Source organism: Tursiops truncatus, chromosome 5, assembly GCF_011762595.2.
Source record: "Tursiops truncatus isolate mTurTru1 chromosome 5, mTurTru1.mat.Y, whole genome shotgun sequence".
Taxonomy (NCBI): Eukaryota; Metazoa; Chordata; class Mammalia; order Artiodactyla; family Delphinidae; genus Tursiops; species Tursiops truncatus.
The window spans coordinates 39,298,836-39,315,581 of record NC_047038.1 but is presented as its reverse complement, the minus strand read 5'-3'; positions in this window follow the sequence as shown (position 1 = coordinate 39,315,581).

Genomic DNA, 16,746 nt, shown 5'->3' with positions numbered 1-16,746 from the left:
GGTAAAGATCATTTCCCCTTGATGTAGAACCAAGTGCATGAACATTTGAAAGCTATTTATTGCTATAGTAATGAAACATAAACTTAATTTGCTACTGTGCTCTTGGTGAATATGTTTCTCAGATGTCTGACCATCAGGCAAATGGGCAGGTGATTATATGAGTGGAGATAACTTAGAGGATCCATGTAGATCATGCTTGAGAAACACTGCTTTAAAGGAAGGTCTAGTATCAAGATTCATCCTATAATATAATAACCAGCATCTGCTCTGCTAACTGCTTATTCTTCCTGCTCTGCTTTTTATTATATACTTGATAATTTACCACAAATGAGCTTCCATTTATGGCTTACCAATCAGAGTGTATGGGAAAGAGAAGCTTAAAAAAATGAAGAAATCAATGAACAAATGCATGAACCAATGAACAAAAGAAAGAGAGAGAAAGGAAGGAAGAAGGAAAGAGGGAAGGAAGGAAAGAAGGAAGGGAGGGAGGAAAAAAGAGAGAGAAAAAAACATCATATTTTCATGTGCTGCCGAAAATAAAAAGGTCAGTGCCCCTCTATTGAATCACACTGATAAAATTATTCTAAATCAGGGGCTTCCCTGGTGGCTCAGTGGTTGAGAATCCACCTGCCATTGCAGGGGGCATGGGTTAGATCTCTGGTCCGGGAAGATCCCACATGTTGCAGAGCAGCTGAGCCCGTGCACCACAACTGCTGAGCCAGTGCTCTAGAGCCTGTGAGCCACAACTGCTGAGCTGGCAATCTAGAGCCTGTGAGCCACAACTGCTGAGCCGGTGCTCTAGAGCCTATGAACCACAACTGCTGAGCTGGCGCTCTAGAGCCTATGAGCCACAATTACTGAAGCCCGCGCACCTAGAGCCCCTGCTCCACAATGAGAGAAGCCACTGCAATGAGAAGGCCGCGCACTGCAACGAAGAGTAGCACCAGCTCACCGCAACTAGAGAAAGCCTGCGTAGCAACTAAGACCTAACACAGCCAAAAATAAATAAATAAAATAAATAAATTTATAAAAAAATATTATCCTGAATCATTTTGCATTCATAAAGAATTGAACTAAGACCTTATGAACAAGGAGTTACGATACATATCTGCACGCGTGCACGCACACAAACACAAGCACGCAGAGCAACCATTGGAAGTTCAAACTGTCTTCTTATGGAAGGAGCTTTCTGACTCCACTGCCAACATGTTTTATTAAAAATCTTCACATCAGCATCTCTGTTAACCTTCTATGGGTGGAAGTTTTTTTAAAAACTTACAAAAGAGATCAATGCTAAATAGGACGACTATTGCAACTTTGTACTTCTCTTAGAAATCTAACAAAATGGGTCTCTAAACAATGAATGTACAGTAGAAACAATTCCAACAGATTTAAACAGCCATCTGGAGTAGTTATTCATGCTCCCTAAAAATAGGCTGTTTGAGAACGTGCAAAGTTTTTTTCCCCATATAATTCAGTGGTCTCTCTAACAACAGGCAATCTGGCTGGAGGAGTAAGAGTCAAGATGCTTTCAATGGGCAAGCATAGTTCTTTAATTTCTATTGTCATGTAAAAAAGTACCCGAAACTTAGATCTCAAAATCATGTTGTACATTCCCATCTACTGTCATGAAAATTCTTTTATGGGTACCCTTCCCTTTCCTTGCTATCACTCCTGCTGGTGTAGGGGCTTATTTCCTCCAAATTACACCATAACACACAGATCCCTAATTTATCTCTCACCTCCATCACCTACCCCTTCAATCCCTCACACTGTTTTGCATTCATCCTTTCCTTTTTCATTCATTCAACAACTTACACTGAGACTGTATTAATAATGTCTTTTAAAAATAATAACAATATCCCTTCTTTTACAATTGAGACAATGTAAACATCACAAAGTTATTTGCCCTCAGTTTCTTAGTTACATAATTGTAGAACTCTAAAGAAAAGTGCAGATCTCCTGGCAGCTGTTTGTTTATTTCTAAAGTAGCTCTCCAATTATTTACACCTGGAATTCTGTAGCTGTCAGGATCAAAATCACACTCCTTAAACTGGAGAAGCTGGATCCTCTATGAACTGGTTCCAATCTGACTTTCTAATATCCTATTACTCTACTCTTATTCATGCACATTTGTCATCTATTGTTTCCCTTACTTCCTTTCCTATTTTAAATAGTTTAATTGAGGAGACTAAACTCTGTAATAGAAATATAGGCAGCTTTAATTTCTCAGTCAAGGCTAATAAATCTGAGCTCTCTTTCTCTCTCTTTTTTTTCCAGTGAAAGCTTTGAATTTCCTACAGCCTGGAATAGAGGCTGGAATTGATTCTTCTAAAATGGTACTTTTTGGGAAGTTGTAATATGATTGGCTGGATTTATAGCAGGTACTTCTCTGAATCTAGAATGGATTTCCTTTGTTCTGAGATTTGATCTCTAGTTTCCAGTTCTAGGAAATTCTATACTTTCCAAGCAAACCATGGTTAATATTATTTTCTCATGCCAGAATCTTACCCATCTGTGATGGTTAATTCTAACGTGTCAATCTGACTGTGCCATGCGTTGCCCAGAAAGCTAGTTAAACATTATTTTTTTGATGTGTCTGAAAGTTTATTTCTGGAAGAGATTAGCATTTGAATTGGTAGACTGAGTAAATCTGAAGTAAATCAGATGGACCCCTCCCCCCCAAAGTGTGGGTGGGCTTCATCCAATTCTATTGAGGGCCTGAATAGAACAAAAAAGGCAGGGGAAGGTTGAATTAACTCTGCTTGACTGTTTTGAACTGGGACATAGAACTTTTCCCCTTGGTGGTCCTGGTTCTCAGGACTTCAGACCTGAACTAGAATCTCTACCATTGGTTTTCCTGGGTATCCAGCTTGAGGAAGGTAGATTGTAGGACTTTTCAGTCTCCATAATCATATGAGCCAATACCTTATTATAAATCTATTGGTTCTATTCTCGAGAGAACACTGATTACTATACTATCCTTGATCAATGCAGAATTTCTAAACTTTATGTTCCTGGCTTATTTAGAATACATTATCTAGATACATAAATGAACATTTTTAAAAAGTTGTAATTCTAATTTGCCTCATAATGTCTCATAGGGTCTCCGTGTTGTTCATCACATGGAGACATGCAATATTTCATTGTTGAATAAATAAATGAATGAATAAATGAATGAAGAATATGAAGTAAGTTCCCACCTTACTATCCCATTCCTCCTCTTCCTAATGCACACCTTAGTAATGAGGTTACCCTCCCTCCTTTTCCACCTCTCCCTTCATGGACCTTAATTTTTGTGTTCCACATACTTTATTTCTAACAGTTCCTCTTCCTTTCTCCTTGCCTCATTTATCACCTCTACCTGTAGCTCCATATATTTAAAATTTTATATTTATAATTCTATAAACTAATAGAAAATCATACTCACAAAAATACAGTGGATCTCCTCTTTAAAAAATGTTTTTTTCTTTGAAAGAAAGAGAGAAACAGAGGGAAAAAAAGAGAGAGAGAGAAAGAAAGAAAGAGAAAGAAAGAAGGAAAGAAGAAAGAAAAAAAGGAAGACAAAAGAAAGAGCAGTGAGGAGAATAAAAAACAAAGGAAAGGAAAGAAAAGGCAAAAGAAAAAAAGAGAGAATACCCAATGGAAGAGTGATGCAGGCCTCTTGCTTTTAGTTTCCACATTTATATAGTGGACATAATATCATGACATGGACCATATTTTTATGAAAATCAAGAAAAGCAGAGTCTACAAAGCACCTAGCTAAGGCACCCTTTTTAAAAAAATAATCAAAACAAACAAAAAAATTGATTTGTAGTACTTGCTGATGTCTGTGGCTTCCTTCTTGGCAAGTTTTAAGCTATTATATTTGACAATCACCTCCCAAAATTTCTGAATAGTTATCAATTAACTCTCATGACCTAAGACAAGCCGGCTGCAGTATACCACTGGAACTTTGGCGGGGGGTGATATATATTGTAATAAATATATTAAATATATATAATATATGTTATTTGATTAACTCTATTAAGTAAAACACCTCCAACAATAGGGATACTTTTGAAGGAAAAATTGCACCTCCTTATACAAAAAGGCATGGTGAGGATTTTTCTATGCTATAAGAGGATATTTGTATTATTTATTTGGCCTAAGACTAAAGCACAATTGTAAACATATGAACTATTTAGAATCAACGCTTTGGTGCTTTAAATTAGATATGAAATTAGGATTCATGGGAAAGAACTTAATAATTAATTCTAACATCTTCATTTTATAGAAAGGCATATTGAGTATCAGATAGATAAGTGCCTTTGCCTGTAAGCAAATTGCAAGTTTATAGCAAGTTTGTATCTAAACTATAATTTCTAGATATCTGGGTGGCTTTGTTTACTGTATCGACAGCTAAGGTGAGTAAATTTAACTGAGTAATGTTAGAACAATAACATTTACCTTGGTACTTTGTCTGTTTTTATTCTTCAGATAAGTTTTCATAATATGTGCATTCATTCACTTACCGTGATTCTATTCAGCATTATATTTTGTGTAATTACTATGTGTCAGGCTATATAGTTCAAGGTACAGAGCATATACTGGTAAACAAAACAGTTAAGTCCTTTTCGTCAATGGAGCTTACATTCTAATTTGTTTTTTTTTTTTTTTAAGGACCAAAAAAAAATGGAAAAAAGAGTTATAGTATACATTTTCAGGAGGGCAAAAATGGAAGTAGAAAGATCACTAGGGAGAATGTTGTGAGAGCCCACAGCTGAAATAATGCTGACAACAGTGGAAATGATAAGAAATGGTTGGATGCAGTCTACTTTAGGAAGGTGTAGCTAACAGGACATAGTGGTATATTGCATAAAGATTTTGAAGGAAAGAAGGAATTTGAAGATGACCACTAGGTTTTGGACCTGAGAAGCTGATTCACTGATGATGCCATTTACTGAGATGAAAAAGATGTTGTGTGAAGGTTTTTGATTGAGACTTCTCTTTTGGATATATTAATTGTGAGATATTTCTTGAACATGCTAGTGATGCATTAGATGTTGAGCTCAGGTAAAAGAGGATGGGTTGAAATTTAATTTGTGAATGTTTGGCATACAGATGCTTTGGAAAGCCATGAAACTCAGTTAGATCAACTAGGAAATGGAGCAGGAGAGACAACAATTTTAAAACATGAGCTCCAAGCTACTGCAAAAGTGCTCACTAGAGTACTTTTAAATAAATCAACTCACACTGAAAAGTAAAAAACAAAACAAAACCAACACACACACATACACACCAGCTCACACACACATTGCATACACTCTCACACACGTCCACATATACTCACACTGTCTCACACACACAAACAGAGGAAGGGGGAATGGAAGAAGAGAACTACTGACAGTATTGTACATTTAGGTAGTTTAGAGACATTATCTTATTTAATTTTCATAAGAACAAGGTGTCTAGGAGAAATAGAAAACCCAACAAAGATGACTGAGGAAGTCCAGCTGGTGAAATATAGGGTAAACTAGGACATACTAAATGAATAAAACATTTTGGATCTGGGGGAGGGTTCAGTTCTCCTCAACACTGCAAACTAGTCAAATACAGTGAGGACTGGAACAGACCACTGGGTCAGCTGTGTTAAGGTCACTAGTAACTTTGACCAAGGTAGTTTCAGTGATATGGTAGAGAAAGAGAAGAATGAGTTCAAGAAAATGTGGTAAGTGAGGATGGGCGGACAGTGATTGGAGCCAAGTGTTTTCTTTAAGTGAACTAGAGAAGTTGGGAAGTAGCTAGAGTGACAGAAGATGAAGGGAGCTATTGAAGTGTATTTTGTAATACACTACAGGGAATATTAGACATGATTCAACAAAGAAAACCTCAAGTTGCAGGAGGGAAAGGGATAATCACAGAAGAGTGCATAATTGCTTACCTGAGTATATAATTGTTTGTAGGATTTGATGCCTAAATCCAGGATTTGGACTTCTATAGGAGGAAGGACGGTTCATCTATTGTAGTAGGAAAGGAAGTAAGAATAGGCGGGAAGAAGGCAATAAAGGTGGAGGTACAGATAGATGGGTAAATTTGGGGATGTGCAGATTAGAAAGTTCGTTACAGGTTGTTAGTGAGAGGCAATGACTTTCAGAATTCATCAGATGATGAAGAATTTAGGAAGAGTTGAATTTGCTCAGGAGCTGTACATAGCCTTAGGAGAGACAGTGAGCAATGAGAGGTGACTAGCAGACTAGGAGGTAAAGATATACGTTTGTTGGGATTAGTGCTAATTCTCTATCAAGAAAAAAGCAGGTAATCAGTTCTAATTATAGCTTCCTTCACAGCAAGGGCTACTAGGTGCTGTGGGATGGTGAGGTCCCCAGTGTCGTGAAGGGGAGGGAGGCACAGCTGGATAAGATTCAGAGGAGCTCTCTGCATTCAGCATCCATCCTAGATCCAGACTGAGCTCAGTGGGCTTCCTTTAAATCCAGCTATGGGAGGTATCGAAGCTGATTGGGAAAAGTGGTCTAAACTGGAGCCTCTGGATGTCAAATTTAAACATAAAATTTACCTTACATGAGTCATCTAATCTATGGAAAAAAAGTGTAAAAAAAGGCTTACCAGTATCTAAAATAGGGATGTGGATTTCAAGTATTCTCTATTGTTGCAGCCGTGGTCAGCACTGCCAATCAATCAAGTCTTTCTATTACAGATGGGTCTTCTGCAATCCAGGACCCCATGGCACTCTGATCAGCCCCTGCTTACCTATCAGAGTCAACATGAGAGAAGAAACCTTCCCCAAGTGACACTCGGCCTTCAGAAGATCTCTATTCTGCTGTCTAACAGACCTGTTAAATGCAATAAATCCCCAAATGAACCCCTGATCTCCCCTCAACCCTAGCACCCCAACTTGCTTTGATCAACCGAAAAAAAATTCACAACCAAAAAAGTTGAGAATTAGGTTTTATTTGGTGGACTTGGTGAGGACTTAAACCCGGGAAACAGCATCTCAGATAGCTCTGAGGGACTGCTTTGAAAAGGTGAGAGGAGCCAAGATATACAGGAGTTTTGGCAGGAAAAAAAAAACCCAAAACAGGTAGTCAGAACATCAAAAGATTACTGTTTTAAGATAAAACAGACATCTCAAGTTAAACGAATTTAGCACTTTTCTACATATTAGAAGATGCAAGAGTCTGGGCTCACTGAAATCATTCTTTTGATATGCACCGTAGCTATCTAGGGCCAGCATCCTGTTTTTCTCCAGCCGGAATCCCCTCAGGGTGCACAATCAGGATGGCTGCAGTGGCTGCTGCTTTGATAGCTACAACACCCTTTGTTTACCGATATGGCGGGCAACATTCTTTGTCCACATTTTCAAAGTCCTTCTAATCTCAGCAAATGACTCCTTGCTTTTTCCTATATACAAAATCTAATAGATCAACCTACCCTTTGGCTCTAAATTTAAAATGGACCCATAGTCTTCCGCCTTTTTACTGCCTCCACCACCACAAATCCTGGGTCCACACCTTGCCACCAGGAGACCAGATCACTGTAGAGGCCTCCGTGTACCTGTTCTAAAGTCTCTGGAGACTGTTCTCAGCACAGAAGCCGGAAGGACCCTTTACAGCAGGTTCAGATCACTTCTCTGCTCACAGCCCTCCCGAGGATTCTTATCTCACCACTTATATAAAAACCAACCACCGTCTGATGGCCTACCTGGCCGGCATGACTTGTGCCCACCCAACCCCCCCCCCCCCCCGCCTTTTTTTCCTTATTGGCCACGCCATGCGGCATTTGGAACTTCCCTGACCAGGGATTGAATCCGTGCCCCCTGCAGTGGAAGCACGAGTCTTAACCACTGGACTACCAGGAAAGTCCTGGCTTCCCTTTTCTGACCTCAGCTAGGCTTCCCTTCTTTGTTCACCCAGGTCAGATATGCTGGCCTTTCCTGTCCTTTCCTCTTCCAGGAAATGTTTTCCCCAAGACGGCATGGGTTAACCCTCTCCCTGCCTGTCTCAGTTGTTACCTTCATACCCTCTCCACTTACCCTTTGAACCCTCTAATTCTCTTAACCTCCTTTATGCTTTCCCCAGCATTTATAACCATCTGACATACTTTATATTTAGAATATGCTTGTGGAGTTCAGTTTGACCCAGTTTGCAATCATGGGAGTGAAAGAATTTTCTTTTGGAAGCAACTGTAGAAGCCACCAGCTCCCCTGAGGGTGCTTTTATCAGCTCTGAAAGCAAGTTTTACCATTCATCAGCTGTTTGCAGGAGGACTGAGCTGACCTCTCTGTGCTCTGCATTGGCACTCCCTCCCACCTCCCCCTGAGACACTTGCAGTTCCAGGAACATCTCTCGCCTGCTGCAGCATGCCCTGCTAGCAGGCTGTGCCATCTGCGGCAGAAAAGGTTACATTCAGTCACCTGTTATTCCAATATGCATCCACTTCATCTATTTTTCTCTCTCACTTTTTTCTTCGCCCGACCTGAGTTAATCCTCTCATTATCTGCCTCCCACTTGGATCAAATCCCCCTTCAACTTTCGTTCTTATTCTGGCCCTGCATTTGCCAACCTCCAAAGGGACTTTGCAAGAGCCAGGGTTTAAAGACCACTCTTTCAGTCCCAGGCCCAACTGGCAGCCAAAGAACAAAGGAGAGTGAACTACTTTCCAAGGAAACAGCACCACTGAGAGTCCCCCTTCTAAGAATGCCTCTTCGTGTCTGCGGAAATCTAAACCTAAGTATTAATTAAGAGAAGGAGCCAGGCCAGAACTAATATCTTTGTGTCAGGAATGGGGTCGGGTGCATTTTTTATTGTTTATCTCAAATAACGGTTGCATGCAGCTCACAAATTAAGTAACAATCATCTCCATATAAAATGTCCCGTTTTAAAAAGGAAATAAGAGCATGACATTCTCCTGTTCAAAACTGTTAGGTGGCTTCCCCTCATGCACAGACTAAAACCCCAAGCCTTAGCCACGGCCAACCAGGGCCTGCACACCTGCCTGACTTCCTGCCCCACTCCTCTCCCCACTCCCCAGCACCCTCCAACCCATTCCAGTAATGGGATCTCATGTCTTTTTGCAAAAACTCTAGTGTCTATGCATTTACTGTTTCCTCTGCATGTCCTGCTCTTCTCTTCCCCCTACTATAATCACATGGTTCACAGTCTCTCTTCTTCAAGGCTCTCAGCTGTCATCTTTCCAGAAAGACTTTAGCTGACCACTCTACAGGGTGACCTCCAAATCTGGAAACAGATCTCTAAAATGTATAATCTATGGTTTATTGACATTACATTTCAACACAAGTTGAAATAATAATATTTGAATTACTGCTGTTTATGATCACCTTGTTTTTAAGTCGCATCCCTCCCCTCACTTACTCTCTGCCCTGCTTTATTATTATATGGTCTTTATATTTTCAATGTATTTTTCATTTAAGTTGTGTTCCCTGAGGGTAGGGCATGGTTATGTATACTGTCAGCTCTCTGGTGTCTAGAAAGATGCTGGAACAGAATTTTTACCAGATAAGTATGGTTGAAGGAATGAACGGAGCAAGTGGAAATGCAGAAAACGTAAATAATGTGCGCAGGGTTGCAAAACTACTAAAAGGTTTAGACAAAATTTGAAGCAAGTTTTTATTCCAAAGCCTATACTTCTACTGCTCCAAATTGAACTCACTGTTTTGTTCTGCAGTCATATCAACTGTACAGGCACCAGGGGATAGTAAGTAGTAGTCAGCACTAAACCCATGACCAGATCATTGGCAAAATACATGAAAACAACCCTGGCAGAAGACTAGGTGTCACTAGGGAGAGAAGAGGCTAGATCTTGGGAGTCCCAGGGAACCATGTCCATTGCTGCCTCTTCCATTTCCCAGTCCTTTTGAACTGGGGTAATTTTGTTGAGCTTCAATTTTCTCAGCCACCCAATGAAAATAAGAGTAATCTGTAAAATGATCATAATCTTCAACCAGGCTCTGAGATTCAGAAAGCATGGAGTCAAATTCTGATATCCCGATTCCATCCCTGACTTTGGTCAAATTATTTAAACTTGCTAACATGATAATTCAATTTCCTAACCACCAATGTAAATCGGAGATAAAAAGAATATCTTCATTATAAGGTAACCGTGAGTTTATCCACATAAACTACTTAACCCAGGGCTCAATATCTGCAAGTAATTCCTTGTTACTGCTAATTTTGCTGTCACTTCTCTTTCTTCTTCTTTACATTATTTTTATTATTATTACTAGTAGTAGTAGTAGTAAAAGTAGTAGTCATTGTTTCATCAAGTAGAGATAGAATTGTGGCCCTTTCTCACCATGAAGTCAATGTTTCTTGAAGACAGTGACTATATTATACGTATACCCTTTGTCTAATACTCTACCAGGAGAATACAGAAGCATATGCTTACAAACATTTGTGTGTTGATTAATGGGAAACAATTAAATAATAAAATCAATGTAGCTTTTTAACATGGCTTAATATTAGCTATTATCAGTGTGTACACTGGGAAAACTACAGTTGAGAAGCTCTGGGAATTTTTGATGTTCATAAAAAGTAATGGGGCTTCCCTGATGGCGCAGTGGTTGAGAGTCCGCCTGCCGATGCAGGGTACACGGGTTCGTGCCCCGGTCTCAGAAGATCCCACATGCCACGGAGCGGCTGGGCCCGTGAGCCATGGCCGCTGAGCCTGCACGTGTGGAGCCTGTGCTCCGCAGCGTGAGAGGCCCGCGTACCGCAAAAAAAAAAAAAAAAAAGTAATGACGCTGATTTTTTAAGTCTTAGAATCACTCATTTTCACATTATTGTATTGATTTTTACAAATCAATAAGTTTGGTGATAGACAGGCAGGGGTCATTATTTTCTGTTTGGACACCGCAGAAGTCTTCATGTGCTTTACATATGGTTTTTAAGTTGGTCTTCCTTATTTCATAATGCTCTATGTACATTTTTTCTTCATCTGCCATATTTTAGTCAACACATATTTACATTTAATAAAACATCAACTGAGTGCTTCTTAAATTCCCAACATGGGGAATATAAAGATGAATTAGCACAAACTTTAAAGCAGGAAGACTTGGATTCTGGAAAGACAGCTACACAAACAATATAACCCATGATTCTTTAGACTGCCCCTGCCTGTGGGTATAGTTGGATCAATATAATAGTAAGAGCAGAAAAATTTCCCTAACTCAAGCCCCATCTGCAGATTCACTGGAAATGCAGGCCCAGAGATTCTTAGCCCCAGGATAATAGTTGCTATGTACCTGGGTAAGGTGTTTTTGAAAAAGTCTGGGCAAGACATAGATTGGGCACCTCATGACAATCCTTGAAGTTCATGGAAAAGAAAGATAGTTCCTGAAAGCAGCATCTAAGTAAAGTGCAAGGCTGTTATTTGGAAATAAGTTCATCACACCAAATCAGGATAAGAGTACAGGAATAAAAAGGAATTCAAAGCACCATGCTTTCTTTTTTTCTTTTTTTTTCCCATCCTTTGGCGTCAATGTTACCTGTTGGTTTAGCTATTCTTTTGGTGGTAATTTGTCCTTTTCTCTATGGCTTTTATTTATTTTTGAACTTTTGAATTTTATTTTTTTATACAGCAGATTCTTATTAGTCATCCATTTTATACACATCAGTGTATACATGTAAATTCTAGTCACCCAATTCATCACACCACCATCCCCACCACCCGCCGCTTTCCCCGCTTGGTGTCCATACGTTTCTTCTCTACATCTGTGTCTCAATTTCTGCCCTGCCTGGTCATCTGTACCATTTTTCTAGGTTCCACATATATGCGTTAATATATGATATTTATTTTTCTCTTTCTTACTTACTTCATTCTGTATGACAGTCTCTAGATCCATCCACGTCTCTACAAATGTCCTGATTTCATTCATTTTTAGGGATGAGTAATATTCCATTGTTTATATGTACCACGTCTTCTTTATTCATTCGTCTGTCGATGGGCATTTATGTTGTTTCCATGACCTGGCTATTGTAAATAGTGCTGCAATGAACATTGGGGTGCATGTGTCTTTTTGAATTAGGGTTTTTTCTGGGTATATGCCCAGTAGTGGGATTGCTGGTCATATGGTAGTTCTGTTTTTAGTTTTTTAAGGAACCTCTATACTGTTCTCCATAGTGGCTGTGTCAATTTACATTCCCACCAACAGTGCAACAGGGTTCCCTTTTCTCCACACCCTCTTCAGCATTTATTGTTTGTAGATTTTCTGATGATGCCCATTCTGACTGGTGTGAGGTGATACCTCATCGTAGTTTTGATTTGCATTTCTCTAATGATAGTGATGTTGAGCAGCTTTTCATGTACTTCTTGGTCACCTGTGTGTCTTCTTTGGAGAAATGTCTATTTAGGTCTTCTGCCCATTTTTGGATTGGGTTGTTTGTTTTTTTAATAATGAGCTGCATGAGCTGTTTATATATTTTGGAGATCAATCCTTTGTCCTTTGATTTGTTTGCAAATATTTTCTCCCATTCTGAGGGTTGTCTTTTCATTTTGTTTATGGTTTCCTTTGCTGTGCAAAAGCTTTTAAGTTTCATTAGGTCCCATTTGTTTATTTTTGTTTTTATTTCCATTACTCTAGGAGGTGGATCAAAAAAGACCTTGCTGTGATTTATGTCAAAGAGTGTTCTTCCTATGTTTTCCTCTAAGCGTTTTATAGTGTCTGGTCTTACATTTAGGTCTCTAATCCATTTTGAGTTTATTTTTGTGTATGGTGTTAGGCAATGTTCTAATTTCATTCTTTTACTTGTAGCTGTCCAGTTTTCCCAACACCACTTATTGAAGAGACTGTCTTTTCTCCATTGTATATCCTTGCCTCCTTTGTCATAAACTAGTTGACCGTAGGTGTGTGGGTTTATCTCTGGGCTTTCTGTCTTGTTCCATTGATCTACATTTCTGTTTTTGTGCCAGAACCATATTGTCTTGATGCCTGTAGCTTTGCAGTATAGTCTGAAGTCAGGGAGTCTGATTCCTCCAGCTCTGCTTTTTTCCCTCAAGACTACAAAGCACTGTGCTTTCAATGATAGAGGAAAGTTAGTTAGAGGCAGAGATATTCTTCAAGGAAAATTACACCTATTGCTAAATCTACCTCATTGCTACATAAAAAATGGATTTCTTCCACACATTTCCCTAACATGTCTTCTCCTAGAGGATGATATATCTTTACAGACTTAGAGCTAGTAAACATTTCCTTAACAGAAATAATGAGATTGTAAGGTCTCCTGGTATGGTGGAACAAGTTGTAAGTTTAAAAAGACATGGTATAGTACAAATTCAGTTGTTTTTCCAAACTTTAGGGATGATTAGAAAATCCACTAGCACCTATGTTTTCAATATACTTGCTTTAAAATTGGGGAATTTATTAGTACTTTGTTATATATGGTGTGTCTTTCCACCAAGCAGTGACCCATCTTAAATGTCTCAGCAGCTAATAGAGATAAGGGTATGAAGATCAAGGGTAGCCACTGAGACAAGATTGAGGAAGATGATGAGGAATAAAGCATTTTAAGGCTTATATAACTCAGAAACCAATATCAAATGGCCAAAAGAGCTTTTTGTCCTCCTTCTCCTGAGGATGCTGATGTGTACATTTTGGAAGCACTTAAGAGATTTCAATAAGCAGAGGACTCTCTTTTGATTGGTGATTGCCTGTGACAACCCTCTGCCATCACTTCATAGCATCTACCTTGAAGATCATCATTTGATTTTCCCAAAACCCTTGTGAGATTTGTATGATTATACTGTTTTACAAGACAAGAAAACCAAAATTCTAAGAGTTTAAAAAAATGACTCAAGTTCTCAGAAGATACTTTGTGGCCAGATCTGCATTCAAAGTCCAGACATTTTTCATGAATAGCTATAAGGATTGATAGCATGTATTTGCTCTTTGTGGTAGGAAGCCTTCAAGAAATTCCCAGTGATGCCTGTCTCCTGATATTCTCTCCCTTGTGTAATCCCCCCATGTAAGTAAGTGTTGGCTGGACTTAGTGACTCATCCCTCAAGAATAGAATGGCAAAAGTGATGGGTTCCCATCCCAAACGTTATGTTGCAAAAGATGATGGCTTCTATATTGGATGCTCTCTTTTAGATCACTTGCTCTGGGGGAAGCGAGCTTCCCTGTCATGAGAGAGCTCTGCAGAGAGGTTTACATGAGTCAACTCAGAAGATCTTCTGAGGCTTTCTACCAGCTGGGTGAGCTGTAAGGATCTCCCAAGGCCTGCCAACAATTACGGAAACAGAACCTCTTCCAGTCAAGGCTTGAGATGACTATAGCCAAGTCTGCAGTCTTGATTGCTGACTCATGGAGATTCTGAGCCAAAACCATCCAGCTAAGCCACTCCCAAATTTCTGATCCTTAGGAATTGTGAAACAATAAATACTTATGGTTTTCAGTGGTTCAGTTTCGGGGTAGTTTGTGACATAGAAATAGATAACTCATACAATATTCAATATCACTGTAGAAACCAAACTAGTTTTTTGGTAGCATTGCAGTAAAATTAATAATATGTCATTTTCCAAGAACTTATCACTGTAATGTACAAAAATCCCTGTTTATAGACCAGTTTATAGACAAAATAAATTAACATGTTATAAAACATAGCAGTAATGTGATGTATGTGAATTATGACATACTTTAGCACTGACTTTTTAAATTTTCAAATAAAGGTTGTTTACCAACTCTGATGGTTAATTTTATGTGTCAACCTGACTAGGCTAAGGAATGCCCTGATAGCTGGTAAAACTTTATTTTTGGATGTGTTTGTGAGGGTGTTTAAGGAAGATACTGGCATTTAAATTGGTAGACTGGATAAAGTTTGATGCCTGCACCAATGTGGGTGGGAATCATCCAAGCCACTGAGGGCACAAATAGAACAAAAAGGTGAAGGAAGGGTGAATTCACTCTCTCTGCTTGAGAGGGGGCATCCATTTTCTCTTGCCCTCAGACACCAGCTCTCCTGGTTCTTGAGCTCTTGGACTCAGACTGAATTAAACCACTGACTTTCAGAGCTCTCCAGCTTACAGATGGGACTTCTTGGCTTCCATAATCACATGAGCCAATTTTTATAATCAATCTTCTCTCTCATCTTCTTTCTCTCTTTTTCTCTTTCTCTTTCTCAATAGATATAGATAGGTAAATAGATAGATAGATAGATAGGTAGATAGATAGATAAATAGAGATAGAGGTAGAGGTATAATCTATACCCATATATCATATCTCATATGTGTATCTGTTTCTCTGGAGAATACTAACATTCCTACCAAAACTAAAGAGATAGGAGTGGATAGCAGATTCACTTAGAACAATTTAAAAAATACAGACCTTGGAGTAATTAATTTGATGGGATGGTGGGACAGGGTATTCAAAAGAGTAGATTAAGAAGGATGCTCAAATTTTGATCCTATGTTCTTGGAAAAATGGATTTTGGATATAGTTTTTATCTAATTATGAAAAAACAAACATAAATAAGATGTAGAAATCAATAGGGTGGGGCTTATTTCTCTTTTATTTCCCAAATTGTGTCTGACTTCTATGGTTTCTCCCCTTTCTTATTTTTTAATCTCTAGAAACCTAGATTTTATGTATCATTTTATGGATTTAATAAATATGTCCTTTCCAAGAACTTAGTCATTTCCAATATGCAGTACATCTGATGCCTGTGGGGGAAGTGACTATCTCAACTTTACAGACATTATGAGTTTACACATTAAGAAGAAATAACAGTTGATCATCTGATTTATGTGGTTAAAGACAGATTTATCAGAGACTTTTAAATTTCTAATTAAAGATTATTTATTTCTTATGCATATTTTTAGCATGTAGGATGAATAGTTTATTCATTGACTTCAACCTAGAAATTTGAAGGCCTCCTGAATTATGTTATAACTTATTTCTTTCTTGGAAATCACCACTTTTCTTCCAAGCTGTAAGAGAAGCTGAAGTTTTCAAATAAATTAGAATTGAATTGCTATCTCCTGGTTCTTGTACACCATTTTCCACATCATGTAAATTTAGTCAACCAAGGACCAGGTCCCAAACCCTAAAACAATCTACTTGGTAATGATTTTGAAGTAAAGAAAGCCCTGGCTGGGACTATGTCTAGACATGGGTACACAACCAGCCTTGGCTATTTAAATGATTTCTGCCATCTTGATGGTCATCTCAAACAAATCAATTGTGCAATGATCTACTTTAGTTGGCAAGGCAATTTGTATTCTCAGCTCATCCAGACGTCAGATAACATTATTGTTTTAATAGATGCTTTTATTGAGATAAAATTCACATAACACAACAGTAACCATTTTAAAGTGTACAACTCAGCTACATTTAGTATGTTCACCATGTAGTATAACCACCACCTCTATCAATTTGCAGAATCTCTTCTTCATTACAAACAACCTATCCACCCTCTCCAGTCCTCATTACCACCTCAAGGCCCCGACAATCATCACTATGCTTTCTGTTTTTAGGAATTTACCTATTCTAGATGTTTCATATGAATGAAATCATGCAATACACGGTCTTTTGTACCTGGCTTCTTTCACTTGGAATGTTGTCAGACTTCATCCACGTTGTAGCACATGTTAGTACTTCATTCTTAATCACAGATGAAAAATATTTCATTGTATAGATATGCATTTTGTTTATCCATTCATTTGTCAATGGACTTTGATTTGTTTCTACATTTTGAATATCCTGAATAGAGCTACTGTGAGAATTTGTGTACAAT